The sequence below is a fragment of the Hordeum vulgare genome, chromosome 3H, assembly GCF_904849725.1.
Source record: "Hordeum vulgare subsp. vulgare chromosome 3H, MorexV3_pseudomolecules_assembly, whole genome shotgun sequence".
NCBI lineage: Eukaryota > Viridiplantae > Streptophyta > Magnoliopsida > Poales > Poaceae > Hordeum > Hordeum vulgare.
Genome location: NC_058520.1, coordinates 488454972 through 488470042, shown reverse-complemented (window position 1 = coordinate 488470042; position 15071 = coordinate 488454972).

Below are 15071 nucleotides of genomic sequence, written 5' to 3'. Positions count from 1 at the left end.
TCCTCGATCGGAGAAGGAACTCACGAAAGAGACAGTCATGGTTACGCACACAGTTGGCATATTTTAATTAAGTTAACTTCAAGTTATCTAGAACCAATGTTAAACAAAGTTTCCACGTTGCCACATAACCGCGGGCACGGCTTTCCGAAAAGATTTAACCCTGCAGGGGTGCTCCAACTAGTCCATCACAAATTACCACAAGCCGCATAGAAATCCTCGATCACGACACTCACGATCTCATCAGATTCCATAGTGGAAAACCTCAACTATGAGATTACCCAAAGCATCACCGGAATCCCGATGCACAAGATATCTCGTCAAAGGTAAAACTAATCCAGCAAGGCAGCCCGACGTGTTGACGATCCCGATAGGAGCCGCGTATCTCGTTCTCAGGACACGACGGATAAGCAGAGCGTACGGTGGCCTGATAGAAATCTCCCGAGTTGCCCCGGGCTGGCCCCGCAAACGACTCTAGTTTTGGACCAGCACCAACAACACTGCCCCCCTGTATTATGTAGAATTACTCCTCGGGTAGCGCTAACTCCCTATGCATTTCTTTTTAACAGAATTATTATGTTGGGCAAATAGTACCAGTGTTGGGCCTTGCCAGACCAGCTTTAATCTAAAATTAATTATCAAGGGGGTCCCCATAACAACCCCGATCGTGTTATGAGCGCTCAATTGTGGAACATAACACCGGTAGCCGAAACTAAGGGGGCAAAGGTGGAACAAAACACCAGGCTAGAAAGGCCGAGCCTTCCACCTTTTACCAAGTGTATATGTGCATTAAATTAAATAGCATTTAATATGGTGATATAACAAGGAACCCATGCTTTCACATGGAAGCGATGCACCTGCAACTAGCAATGCTAACAACATGGTTAAGCAAGCAGTAACATAGCCAATCAGTGGTTTGCTAGGTTGAACAGGTTGAAGGTTTCATGGCATTGTTGAGAGGCTGATATTTGACATGTGGTAGGCAACGATACATATTCGATAGAAACGGTAATACTAGCATGGCAATGATAGTAATGGTATATGGGGAAATGGTCATCTTGCCTGAGATCCCGCTTGGAAGAAGAATGCCTCCGTGAAGCAGATGGACCGACGTAGTCGAACGGGTCCTCACTATCCGACTCGCTTGCGGAACTCTATCGAGGCGAAGCAAACCAGAAACACAAATCAACACACGGATTCACCACACGATGCAAGACACATATGATGCATGAACGGTCTAATGCAAGGCATGACAATCACAACAATCCAACACTACACATTAAGTGAAGCTTGATATGCAACGAGTTGCATATCGACGAAACTCCACGTTGAATTATTTAGTTCACTCCCGTTCAGGTACACGACAATATTAAATGTGGTTAAACATGGCAAGAGGTGAAGCGTAATTAATCTACCCAACTATGCATTTTAAATGAGGTCGGAAACAACTCATAGCATCTCCGAAATGACCCCACGCGTTAAATTCTAATTCTGTCCAGATTTGTCCTAATCACATTTTAATATTGTTAAACGTCAAAACAAAGTGGTTCACGTGAAAGTACACGTCGTTCTGCTCCATTTACATATATGGCACATCTCGAACGGAGCTACGAACAAATAGTTACGACCTAAACCGTTTCAACATGTCGACACGCAAAACGAGGTAAACAGCACACTAAACAGTTCTAATTATGCATGAGAGTTGAAAAATATTAATCTACATAAAATTCTACACATTTTACATATATAAATCATTCCGATCCGATGCACGGTTTAGAAACTACGTTCTTTTGAAAATCAATGCATTTTTTGAAATTAAATAAAATCGCAGGTTAAATAAAAAAAACGTATGGGCCGAATTGCACCAAAGTGCAGCAGCCCAGGATTAGATTAGGCCCAAGTGACCATGTATGCATGATTTAAGGGAAAACATGAACTTACGCAAGGGGAAAAATAAAATTGGGCTCCGTGGGATTCGATCCCCTGGTCGCCCGAATCTCATAGCATGACGCTGACCACCAGGCTAGATCCTATATCGTGGCCAAAGTGTGGCCGCGTGCAAAGTGTAGCGTGTAGGAAAAAAATTTAAAATACCACACGCAAAAATTAGGTTGCCTCGGACTCGAACCCAGGATCCCTTGCAATAAGGTTGGCTATGCTTGCCAACTCGGCTACTAGTCATATTGTGGCAGAGAACAGTGGCTACGCTATAACAAGTTAACATAGCAGAACGGATCTGAGATAAGAAAACTGAATCTCACATTGTTTGGGAACTGCTTACAACGGGGAACAGAGGAGGCAGCCATGGCGCCGGGAGCTTTCTCCAGCCGGATACGGCACGGCTCCTCGCGGTAGGGATGGGCGGATCCGTTCCTCGGGGCACCACATCCGGCCGGTGGTGGAGCGAGGCGCTCGAACTCCCCCGTACCAGAGACACGGCCATGGCAGGGATGAACTCGGGCTGGACGTGGGAGGCGTGGAGAAGGCCAAATCCGGCAGGATCTGCGCCAGAATGGATGGATCCGGCCAGGGCGGACCCGTTCCCGGCGTCGGGAGCTCGATCCGGGCAGAGGAGGCTCGAGCACATCCATGGCTGCTCAGGCGGGAGCTCCTGCAACAGAAGGAAACAAGACAGAGAGAGATGAGAGAGGGTGACGAGAGATGGAGGGGAAGAAGAAGGCGCGGTCACGGCTGGCCTCGTTGCTGCGTTGGAGGCCGGGGTAGCAGGGTGCAGTGGGAGCTGCTGCTGTTGGTCGCCGGCTCAGGCAGAGGAGATCGCCTGCTCATGCTAGGGGGGAAAACAAAGGAGGTCGCGGGGGTTGGTCGGGCACGGAAACAAAGGAGGTGGGTGGCGGCGCGAGGAGGATTGGATGGGACAGAGGTCCTAGGTTCTAGGGTTTGCCTGCTTGAATAGTTAGCTGGGTTTGGATAGGGCTGATCCGGACCCTCCGATTCGATCGGACGGTTGGGATAAATAGGTTCGGGAGTGCAATGGACAAACCGATGACTGTTTGCGGTAAAACGGGGTTGATCCGGATCCAACGGTCACGACCGCCGGGTTCGGGTTCCGGGAGGTTTTTGGACTAGGCTGCGCGTAGGGTCGATGCACTGTGCACAGGGGCTAGGCGGAGATGAGAGGGAAAACGGGCGGCGCGGCAACGAGTTTTAAAACACCGACGAACGTCCGACGAATAACCGGAGACGGTGCCGCTACGGTCGACCATTCGGGTACCAGACGGACTCCGATCGCGACGAAATTCGACAGGCGGCCTAGCTATCACTAATTATGACCGCATACCAAGTTTCACCCCGATCAGAGAAAGTTTAACGCACACTTTTGAAAACAGGTTACGACAATGCCGCGGGCGCGTGCGTGTGTGAACGGGCTTAGAACGAACAACTACGAGAACCGGCAACTAACAACGGGTGCAATTTTTTTTGAAAAATTGGCGGCAACGGGATGCCGATGCAATGCTGATGATGCGCATGATGCGATGATGATGTGTCAAAAGAAAAATAGACACACGACGAAAACGGAAAGAAGGGGGAATCTTCTGGAACGTGGGCATCGGGCTGTCACACCTAGCTAGTGTACTTGAGGGGACTCAGTTGCTAAAGCTCAAACTAAAACAGGGCTCATGTCATGTGCCCAAGGACAAAATAACCTCAATGAAGTGTTGAGTCAACACAAGGAGGTAGTGGCCAAGGAAGGGCTTGTATTTGATCCAAGCATAATCTAGAATAGAATGATGACACATAAGTCTGAAACTCCCCTCGAGGAGATATTTGTGCGAGAAGGGCACAAGGAAAACAGATTGGGAAATGTTGGGAAGGTTGTGAGCGGGAATGCCACAAGGGGCCAACATTCTCCCAACAAGCCAAAAGAATGTATGCCTCCATCGTATGTGCTTTGTAAGGCAAAAGATGGAGATGTCTATGCTCAATTTGTTGAGCCTCGAAATGCTTTTCATTTCTATGCAATTTGGGTCCCTAAGACTCTTGTTACTAACATGAGAGGTCCCATTGTAAAATGGGTGCCTCTAACCAAGACTTGAAATGTGTGTAGGTTGGCTTCTCTGGTGGAGTCAAATGGGTGATTGATAGCGTATGCACCAATCATATGACTGGAGATGGCACATTGCTCATGGACTTCATGGAAGAAATTTGACCATTTATGACCATTGTATTTGGTGGTGGGCTTAAAGGACAAGTACTTGGTTTGGGAAAGGTAGCTATCACAAATGACATGTCACTTGCAAATGTCATGCTTGTCCAATCCCTTAAATATCACTTACTTTCTGTTTGTCAATTGGCTTCTCTTGGCTATGATACAGTTTTTGGACTAATGGATGTGAAAGTCTTTCAGAGAGATACTCTTGAAGTTTCCTTTGTGGGGGAGTTGGATGGAAACCTTTACACGGTTGATTTCTAGAAAGAGAGCACATTCCATGCAACTTGCCTCATGGCCAAGGCCGACAAGGGATGGTGATACGTCTCCAACGTATCTATAATTTTTTATTGTTCCATGTTATTACATTATCATTCTTGGATGTTTTATGATCATTTTATAGCAACTTTATATCATTTTTGGGACTGACCTATTGACATAGTGCCTAGAGTCAGTTGCTGTTTTTTTGCTCTTTTTTCCTCCGTAGAAAATTCATATCAGATGAGGTCCAATTGTCACGAAACTTTACGGAGATTTTTTTGGACCATAAGGAAACTTGGGAGCCAAGAATGAGCAGCAGACGGGGCCTAGGGGGTCCACTAGACATCAGGGTGTGCCAAAAGCCCCTTGCGCAGCCTGGTGTCTAGTGAGGCCCTCGGGCACCTCCTCCACCGCCTGTGATCTCTATAAATACCCAAATATTCAGAAAACCCTAGGGGAGTCAACGGAAAATCGTTTCAGCCATCACAAGTTCCAGAGCCACGAAATCAAATCTAGAGCCCGTTCCGGAGAGGAACACGATCCTGGAGGGGTTCACCATCCTCATTGGTGCTCCTCCGATCATGCGTGAGTAGTTCAAATCAGACCTACGGGTCCGTAGGCAATAGCTAGATGGCTTTCTCCCTCGTTTTGTTTCTCAATACAATGGTCTCTTGGATATCCATATGATGTAACTCTTTCTTTTGCGATGTGTTTGTTGGGAACCGATGAATTGTGAGTTTATGATCAGATCTATGAAAACATATTCATGCTTGATTATTATAGCCTCGCATTTCTTCTCTGATATTTGTTTTTTTTGACCAACTTGACCTTTTCTCTTGCAATGGGAAGAGGTGCTTTGTGGCGGGTTCGATCTTGCGGTGGTCAATCTCAGTGACAGAAAGAGACATGACACGCATGTATCATTGCTATGAAGTATAAAACGATGGTGTCTATTCCTACATGAATATATATTGTCTACATCATGTCATCGTGCTTAAAACATTACTCCGTTTCTCCATGAACTCAATACACTAGATGCATGTTGGATAGCGGTCGATGTGTGGAGTAGTATAAGTAGATGCACGCAAAAGTCGGTCTACTTATCTTGGACGTGATGCCTATATACATGATTATTTTCTTGAATATATTCATAATTATTTTCTCTTCTATCAATTGCCCAATAGTAATTTGTCTACCCACCATTTGCTATTTCTCGAGAGAAGCCACTAGTGAAACCTACGCCCCCCGTGTCTACTTCACATCATCTCTTTGCAATCTCTACTTTGCTATTTGCGTTTCTACTTTATTTTCTCTTTTATTTTCAGATCTATATTATCAAAAATCACAAAAATACATTGTTGTATTCTATTTCATATCACTCTTATTTGCATCTATCAATTTATCCTTACTTTACCGACGAGGAATTGGCAACCCCTCCACGCGTTGGGTTGCGAAGATTTGCTATTTTTGTACAGGTGCTACTTACATAGTCTTGTGGATCTTCCTACTAGATTTATACCTTGGTTTCTTAACTGAGGGAAATACTTTCAGTCGCTGTGCTACATCACCCTTCAAGCTTGGAGGGAAACCAACGCATCAGCGAGACTAAGCAAGATTTCTGGCGGCGTTGTCGGGGAAGATCAAGTCAAGATCTATCAGGTTCCTACACACAAATCTCATCTCCTTGCAATTACATTATTTTCCATTTGCCTCTCATTTTCCTCTCCCCCACTTCACAAAAATTTGCCTTTTATTTGCCTTCTTGCCATTTTCCTTTTTCTTGCTTGCTTGCTTCTATTGCCTTCATGTCAACACTCGAAAACAGAAAAATAAATAGGAAAAGTAAATACATATGGATCCTCATCCACTTGGTAATATTTTCATAATATCTAATTATGTTGAACCAATTGCTAGTGAGTTGAGTGCTCTTGATTATTTTTGTGAAGTTTTGCTTGAAAACCGTGAATCTGAATATTGTGATGAAGTGTTGAAAGAAGAAATTCATAAAGTGATTCATGATATCTCCTTCAATGAAAAGCATGATTGAAATGATGTTATTATGAACTCTATTAATGTCAGTTGTGCCAATAATTTGAAAAACTACAAGCTTGGGGATGGCAAGTTTGTCATGTCCACTACCCATTGTAATGATCATGATTAGGGTGATGCTTCTTATGATCTTGAAAATTTATTTAATCCTCATGACTAATATGATATTGATAATAATATTTGCAATAGTATTAGAAGTGGGATTGCAAGAGTGTCAACTTTAGGTATTAATGATCCCACTATTTTGCAGAATTATATATCTCATGAATTTTTTGACAAAAGTGGGTTTGGAGAGGTCATGACTTTGGTTAATGTTAATCCCACTGCCTTGGAAGATTATAAGACTTTTATGCATGTGGATCATGAAGAGAATATTTTGTGTGATAAATATATTGTTGAATTTGAATATGGTACTACATGTAATTATTACAAGAGAGGGAAATATGGTTATATAAATATTCATGTTAGTAAATTATCTCTCTTCATGTTGAGATTGCTATTGTTTCTTTCTTCGTCCACGCATATGTTAGATATTTCTTGTCTTGATAATTTGTTTGCTTATGATATTCCTATGCATAGGAAGTATGTTAGACTTAAATGTGTTTTTCTTATGCTACATGATGCTCTCTTTGTATTTCAACTCCTATCTTTCATGTGATCATCAATAAAATCTCAATCTTACCTTAATGGCTATAAAGAAAGAGCTTATTGGGAGGCAACCCAATGAATACAATTTATTTTTCACTTTTGCTTTCTGTTCTTGAGTGTTTGCACAATTAGTCTATTGTTATAATTGTGTATTTTGTGTTTTATTTAGTGTTTGTGCCAAGTAAAGCCTTTGGGATCATGTGGGGTGTTAGTTGCTTTAATCGTGTTGAAAAACAGAAACTTTTACGTCGAGTAGGAAAAATCCTAAAGATCACAGAAATGTCACAATTGTCTGATTTTTTTTACAAAAGATCAATATACAAATTTCCTATGTTTTCTAACTTTTTAGGATTTTGGGTGTTACACACGTATACGTAAATTTCGAATCTTTACATACTGTCCTATTTTTAATAGATTCTGTTTCCTTTGCATTATGTGCTTATTTTAATGATTCTATGGTTTATATCAGGGGGCATAAGCCATGGTAAAGTTAGAATACAACAGGTATAATGCAAAAACAAAATTGGAATAGGTTTTCAACAATACCTATAGTAAAGTTTGGTTTTCTTATACTAACGGATCTCATGAAAATTTTGTTGAATTTCATGTGATTAAAGTTTTCATGTTTTGGGTGAGATCACGATGGATGAAGGAATAACGAGTGATAAAAGCCTAAGCTTGGGTACTCCCCATGGCACCCCAAGGTAATATATAAGGAGTAGCAAGTAGCTAAGCTTGGGGATGCCCCAGAAGGCATCCCCACTTTCTTCTAAAAACCATCGGTAATTTTACTTGGAGCTATATTTTTATTTATCACATATCATGAGTTTTGCTTGCAGCGTCTTGTATCATTTATGTCTTTGCTTTATTTGCTGGTTAGTTTGTCATAATAATTCTTTCTGGACACACCCATTTGAGAGAGCGAAATTATGCAATGATTTGTTACAATAGCTCTCTATGCCTCACTTAAAAAATGAGCCATGGAATTGCTCAAGTACTTCACTTATATATATGTTCTAGCACGGTGTTGGAAATATGCCCTAGAGGCAATAATAAAATAGTTATTATTATATTTCCTGTTTCAAGATAATCGTTTATTATCCATGCTATAATTGTATTGAATGGAAACACACGTGCATGTGTGGATATATAGACAAAACAATGTCCCTAGTGAGCCTCTTTTTGACTAGCTCGTTGATCAAAGATGGTTAAGGTTTCCTAGCCATAGACAAGTGTTGTCAGTTGATAACGGGATCACATCATTAGGAGAATGATGTGATGGACAAGACCCAAACTATAATTGTAGCATGTGATCCTGTCATCTTGTTGCTATTGTTTTCTGCATGTCAAGTATACGTTCCTATCACCATAAGATCATGTAACTCACTAACACCGGAGGAATGCCTTGTGTGTATCAAACGTTGCAACATAACTCGATGACTAGAAAGGTGCCCTACAGGTATCTCCGAAGGTGTCCGTTGAGTTAGCATGGATCGAGACTGGGATTTGTCACTCCTTATGACGGAGAGGTATCTCGGGGCCCACTCGGTAATACAACATCACAAACAAGCCTTGCAAGCAATGTTACTGAAGAGTTAGCCATGGGATCTTGTATCATGGAACGAGTAAAGAGACTTGCCAGTAACGAGATTGAAATAGGTATGGAGATATCGACAATCGAATCTCGGGCAAGTAACATACCGAAGGACAAAGGGAATGATTTACGGGATTAACTGAGTCCTTGACATAGAGGTTCAACCGATAAGATCTTTGTAGAATATGTAGGATCCAATATGGGCATCCAGGTATTGCTATTGGATATTGAACGGAGAGTTTCTCAGTCATGTCTACATAGTTCTCGAACCCGCAGGGTCTGCACACTTAAGGTTCAATGACGTTTCGGTATAGTTGAATTATTGATGTTGGTAACCGAATGTTGTTCAGAGTCCCGGATGTCATGAAGGTTTTCGTAATGGTCCGGAGACGAAGATTGATATATATGAAGTATCCATTTGGCTTCCGGAAGGCTTTCGGTCATTACCGGTAAAGTACCGGGAGGGACAAATGGGTTATGGAGTTCTACCGGGAGGGGCCACCCACCTGGGAGAAGAACAAAGAGGCCCAAGGGTGGTGCACCAATCCTTAGTGGGCTGGTGGCCAACCCAAGTGGGTCTGGTTCGACCGAAGGAGGAGAAAGGAATAGAAGAGGCAGGGCAAACCAAAACAGGAAGGGACTCCTCCTCCCAATCGGATTGGAGGAGGACTCCTCCTCCTTGCTTGGCGCGCCGGCCAACCCTAGAGTTTTTCCCTAGGGCGCCACCCCTCCCTCACACCTATATATAGTGGAGGTGAGAGAGGCTTTTGGCACCCAACCATAGTGCATCCCTATCTCCCTCCACCACTTCATGACACCCCGTAGGTAGTTCGGTACGGCACGGTGAAGCCCTGCCAGAGTAGCTCCACCACCATCACCGGCACGCCGTCGTGCTGCCGTAGAATTCAGCTTCCTCTTCGTCTCTCTTACTGGATCAAGAAGGCGGAGATCGTCATCGAGCTATACGTGTGCTGAACGCGGAGGTGCCGTCCGTTTGGTACTAGATTGGGACAGAGTTTGTGGGACGCTTGCTATTCGGATCGCAAAGACGTCCGACTACATCAACCACGTTTCTTAACGCTTCCCGCTTAGAGATCTACAAGGGTACGTAGATCCTATCTCCCCTCTTGTATATGATCATCACCATGATAGGTCTTGCGTGTGCGTACGAAATTTTTTGTTTCCCATGTGACGTTCCCCATCACACGGTGGGGTTGTTATTTTGAAGAAATTTGCTCTCATGGTTCACTTAGATTATTTTGAGGGTTGCTTAAATTTTGAAGAAGTTCTCTCTTGCTTCACTTATATAATATTGAGAGTTGAAAATTTTAAAGAAACTTGTGCTCTCATTCCTCACTTGTATTTGTTTTAGAGCTTGTTATTTGCATTGGAAATTTGCTTTAAATAAAAAATTATTCCCAAAGTTATGAATGTCAAGGAAAGATATAATAAATTTTTTCATGAAGATCATTGGATATTAAGCTTGATTCTTTGCAATAGTTTTGCGATATGAAGATAGTAATATGTGAGTTATGTTGATGAGTAATTATGCTCTAGTAAGAATATTAGTGTTAAGGTATGTGATTACCTATGCATGCACATGAAGTCAATAATTATGCTATGAAATTACATCCTACTTGTCTTGCATTATTCAGTGTTAGTTATGTTTCATTTTCACTTATGATGATTTTTGTTCCTTGGTTGGGCACTTCTCAATCTATTGCTAGTCTTCACTTGTACTAAGCGGGAATACTGCTTGTGCATCCAAATCCTAAACTGAAAGTTGTGCCAAATGAGTCCACCATACCTACCTATATGTGGTATTTCAACGTTGTTCCAAGTAAATTTGCAAGTGCCAACTCTAATATTCAAAATAAATTTCTGTTTTGTGTGCCCGTACCGCTCATGAAGTGGTGAGAGGTGGCCGATATCTTCCATGTTAAATAGGTTATTCTTAAGATGAGTGTTTATTCTCTTATCATTGCACAAGAGTATGGCGGTAATAGGGATGCCCAGTACCAAAAAGAAAAATATATATTTTATGTTATCAAATAATAAATTCCTTAAGAAGTGTTGGTATGGACGGAACCCGTGGATATAGCTAGCCGTGGAATGTGAAAGAATAGTGGAAAAAGGAATAAACTTTATTCTCAATTTGGGAACTGCCTATAATTTGTTTAGCTTGGAGGATATTGGAAACTCTTAGTCGTTCTCATTAACACGAAAAGCATGCCACACTAAAAACTTTTTATCTCTAAGTTTTTCAATTTGAGCTCTCAGACTTCTACAAATCCCTGCTTCCCTATGCGAAGGGCCTATCTATTTACTTGATGAAATTTTAATTTTGAATTTGAGTCTCCATCTTCTCTTATAAAGAACCAACTAAGAAACACCATTATCATACTTGAGCATTGGATGTAGTTAATATTTGAGTGTGTTGCATGAATAGATCAATTATAGATCATGATGGGCTAGTGATAACGTTCTTTAGCGTTGATATTTATAAAGACTTTGTTGCTTGTTGATATGCTTGAGTATTGAGATTTTTATGTCAAATTATAGACTATTTCTTTGCATCATGTGTAAGTCCATATGTCCATGCTGAAAGAAAATGAATATGATGAACATGTGAGGCGGCATTCCACATCAAAAATTTGTTTTTATCATTTACCCACTTGAGGACGAGCAGGAATTAAGATTTTGAATGTTGATACGTCTCCAATGTATCTATAATTTTTTATTGTTCCTTGATGTTATATTATCATTCTTGGATGTTTTATGATCATTTTATAGCAACTTTATATCATTTTTTGGGACTAACATATTGACATAGTGCCTAGAGCTAGTTGTTGTTTTTTTGCTTTTTTTTCCTTCGCACCAAATCCATATCACATGATGTCCAATTGTCACAAAACTTTACGGAGTTTTTTTGACCACAAGGAAACTTTGGAGCCAAGAATGAGCAGTGGACGAGGTCTAGGGGGGCCCACTAGACATCAGGGCCCGCCAGAAGCCCGTGGTGCGGCCTGGTGTTAGTGAGGTCCTCGGGCACCTCCTCCACCGCATCTGAGCTCTATAAATATCCAAATATTCAGAAAATCCTAGAGGAGTCGATGAAAAATCATTTCAGCCACTCATGTCTACTACACAACCTTCTTCTTGTAGACTCGTGTTGGGCCTCCAAGCGCATTGTTTTGTAGGACAATAGCAAGTTTCCCTCAAGTGGATGACCTAAGGTTTCTCAATCCATGGGAGGTGTAGGATGAAGATGGTCTCTCTTAAGCAACCCTGCAATCAAATAACAAAGAGTCTCTTGTGTCCCCAACACACCCAATACAATGGTAAATTGTATAGGTGCACTAGTTTGACAAAGAGATGGTGATACAAGTATAATATGGATGGTAGATATAGGTTTTTCTAATCTGAAAATATAAAAACAGCAAGGTAACAAATAGTAAACAACGAGCAAAACATTGTATAAATGCTTGGAAATAAGGCCTAGGGTCCATACTTTCACTAGTGCCAGTTCTCTCAACAATACTAACATAGTTGAATCATATGTCAATCCCTCACGTGCGACAAAGAGTTCACTCCAAAGTCACAAATAGCAGAGAACAAACGAAGAAATTACTGTAGGGTACGAAACCACCTCAAAGTTATCTTTTCTAATCAATCTTATGAGCTATCCCTGTAAGTGTCACGAACAACCCTAGAGTTCGTACTAAAATAACACCTTAAGATACACATCAACCAAAACCCTAATGTCACCTAGGTACTCCAATGTCACGACAAGTACCCATGGGCATGATTATATGATATGCATCATATAATTTCAGATTCATCACGTTCAATCCAACACAAAGAACTTCAAAGAGTGACCCAAAGTTTCTACTAGAAATTCAAGACGAAAACATGTACCAACCCCTATGCATAGGTTCCCAAGGTCACATAACCCGCAAGTGGATCAACAAAACATACATCAAGTGGATCAATAGAACATCCCATTGTCACCACAGATATCCCATCGCAAGACATACATGAAGTGTTCTCAAATCCTTAAAGACTCAACCCGATAAGAAAAATTCAAAGGTAAAACTCAATTCATCACAATAATATAGAGAGGGGAAAACTCCATATGATTCATCTATATTAATAAAGCTCGTGATACATCAAGATCGTGCCATCTCAAGAACACGAGATAGAGAGAGATTGAACACATAGCTACTAGTACATACCCTCAGCCCCGAGGAGGATTACTCACACATTATCATGGTGAGGAAGAGAGATTTGTTGATGGAGAGGTGCAACCCCGAAGAGATGGAGGCGATGGCGGCCACGACACGAGCGACAGGCGGTGGCGGTGGCTACGGGCGGCAGCCCCTTGCCCCTCCTTGTTCCTTGGTCTTGTTGCTGCAGTGGAGGAGCCTCTCCCCTTCTTGGCGGCTGCCAAGGGAGAGAAAAATTCGTGGCTCCTTGTGGCTCTACCAAAATTCGGGTTTTTCTCTCCTTATATGTGCCTCTGTTATGCTCTATGGCCCTCCGATGGATCTCAGGCTCCTCTAGAACCTTCTCCAACAAGGCTCCTTTTGCGTTTTTTCGACAATTTCTAATTAATTCCTACAAATCAAAGTGTGAAACAAGAACTTATATATTTTTGCAACCATTAATAGGTTAGTCCCAAAAAATAATATAAAATTGTAATAAAATGATTGTAAAACATCGAGGAATTATAATATAACAACATGGAACAAGCAAAAATTATAGATACGTTGGAGACGTATCAGCATCCCCAACCTTAATTCCTGCTCGTACTCGAGTAGGTAAATGATAAAAACATAATTTTTGATGTGGAATGCTGCATAACATGTTCATCAAATTCTTTTCTTCTTTGTATATCATGGACATTTGGACTTGTAAGTGATTCAAAGCAATAGTCTAGTTTTAACATAATGACTTCAATACTCAAGCATGTCAACAAGCAACCATGTATTTCAAAATATCGACACTAAAGAAAGTTATCCCTAGCCCATCATGCTCAATCATTGATCCATTCATGAAAGACGCTCCAATATTAGTTATGCCCAATGCTCAAGTACGATCGTAGTGTTCCCTAGTTGGTGCTTATAAGAGAAGATGGAGACTCAAAGAAAAAATTAAAAATTGCATAAAGTAAATATATAGGCCCTTCGCAGAGGGAAGTAGGGATTTGTAGAGGTGCCAGAGCTCAAGGTTTAAATTGATAGAGAAACATTATTTTGAGTAACATGCTTTTCCTGTCAACGAAAACGACAAAGTAGCTCACAATACTTTCCATGCTAGATATATTATAGGCGGTTCCCAAACAGAATGGTAATTTTTTTACTCCCCCTCCACCAATCAATCACACTCCACGGTGATCCGAATCCATAGGTACCGTCCATACCAAAACATTCCTGCGGGAGTTTTGTTTCATTATATTTGATTTGATTTTTGAGCATGGAACTCGACATGCCGAATACCAGCCACTTTCTCGTGAATGATAGTGAATCAACACATATCGTGAGAATAACCAACCTAGCATGTAAAAATATTGGATACTCCCCACCGTTTCATGAGCGGCACGGGCACACATAAGAGAAAAATTATTTTGAAAATTTAGAGATGGCACATACAAATTTGCTTGGAACGACATGGGAATACCGCATATAGGTAGGTTGGTGGACTCATGAGGAAAAACTTGGTTTAAGGATTTTGGATGCACAAGTAGTATTTATACTTAGTACAAATGAAGGCTAGCAAATAGATTGGGAAGCAATCAAACCGAGAAACGAAAATTCACATAAGTGAGCATTGAGTAATAACTAACACCGAATAATGCACCACAGTAGGATGTAAGTTCATTGCATAACTATTGACTTTCGTGCATGCATATGGAATCACAAACCTTAACACCAATATTCCTACTTAAATCATAATTACTCACTATCATGACTCACATATTACTATCATCATGTTTCAAAACTATTACTAAGAATAAAGTTTAATTTGTCCCATGATCTTCATGAAAGTTTTTATTATATCCCTCTTGGTTACCTATTACTTTGGGACTAGTCTCATATATTGCTATTTCCCTTTCAACATGCTCAATCCAATTTAAAGGAAGCCCAAGAGAATAAAGATTTCATCCCTCAAAAAGGTATAAGTGAAGCATTAGATGAAATGACAAGCTACTCACAAAAGATATACGTGAAGATCAATGAGTAGTCAAACAATTAAGGAGCTATGTGAGGAATCTTTATCCCTCAAAAAATATTTTCATACGTGATTATTTTATTTAAACAACAAACAAAAGAAAAATAGCACTCCAAGAATAGG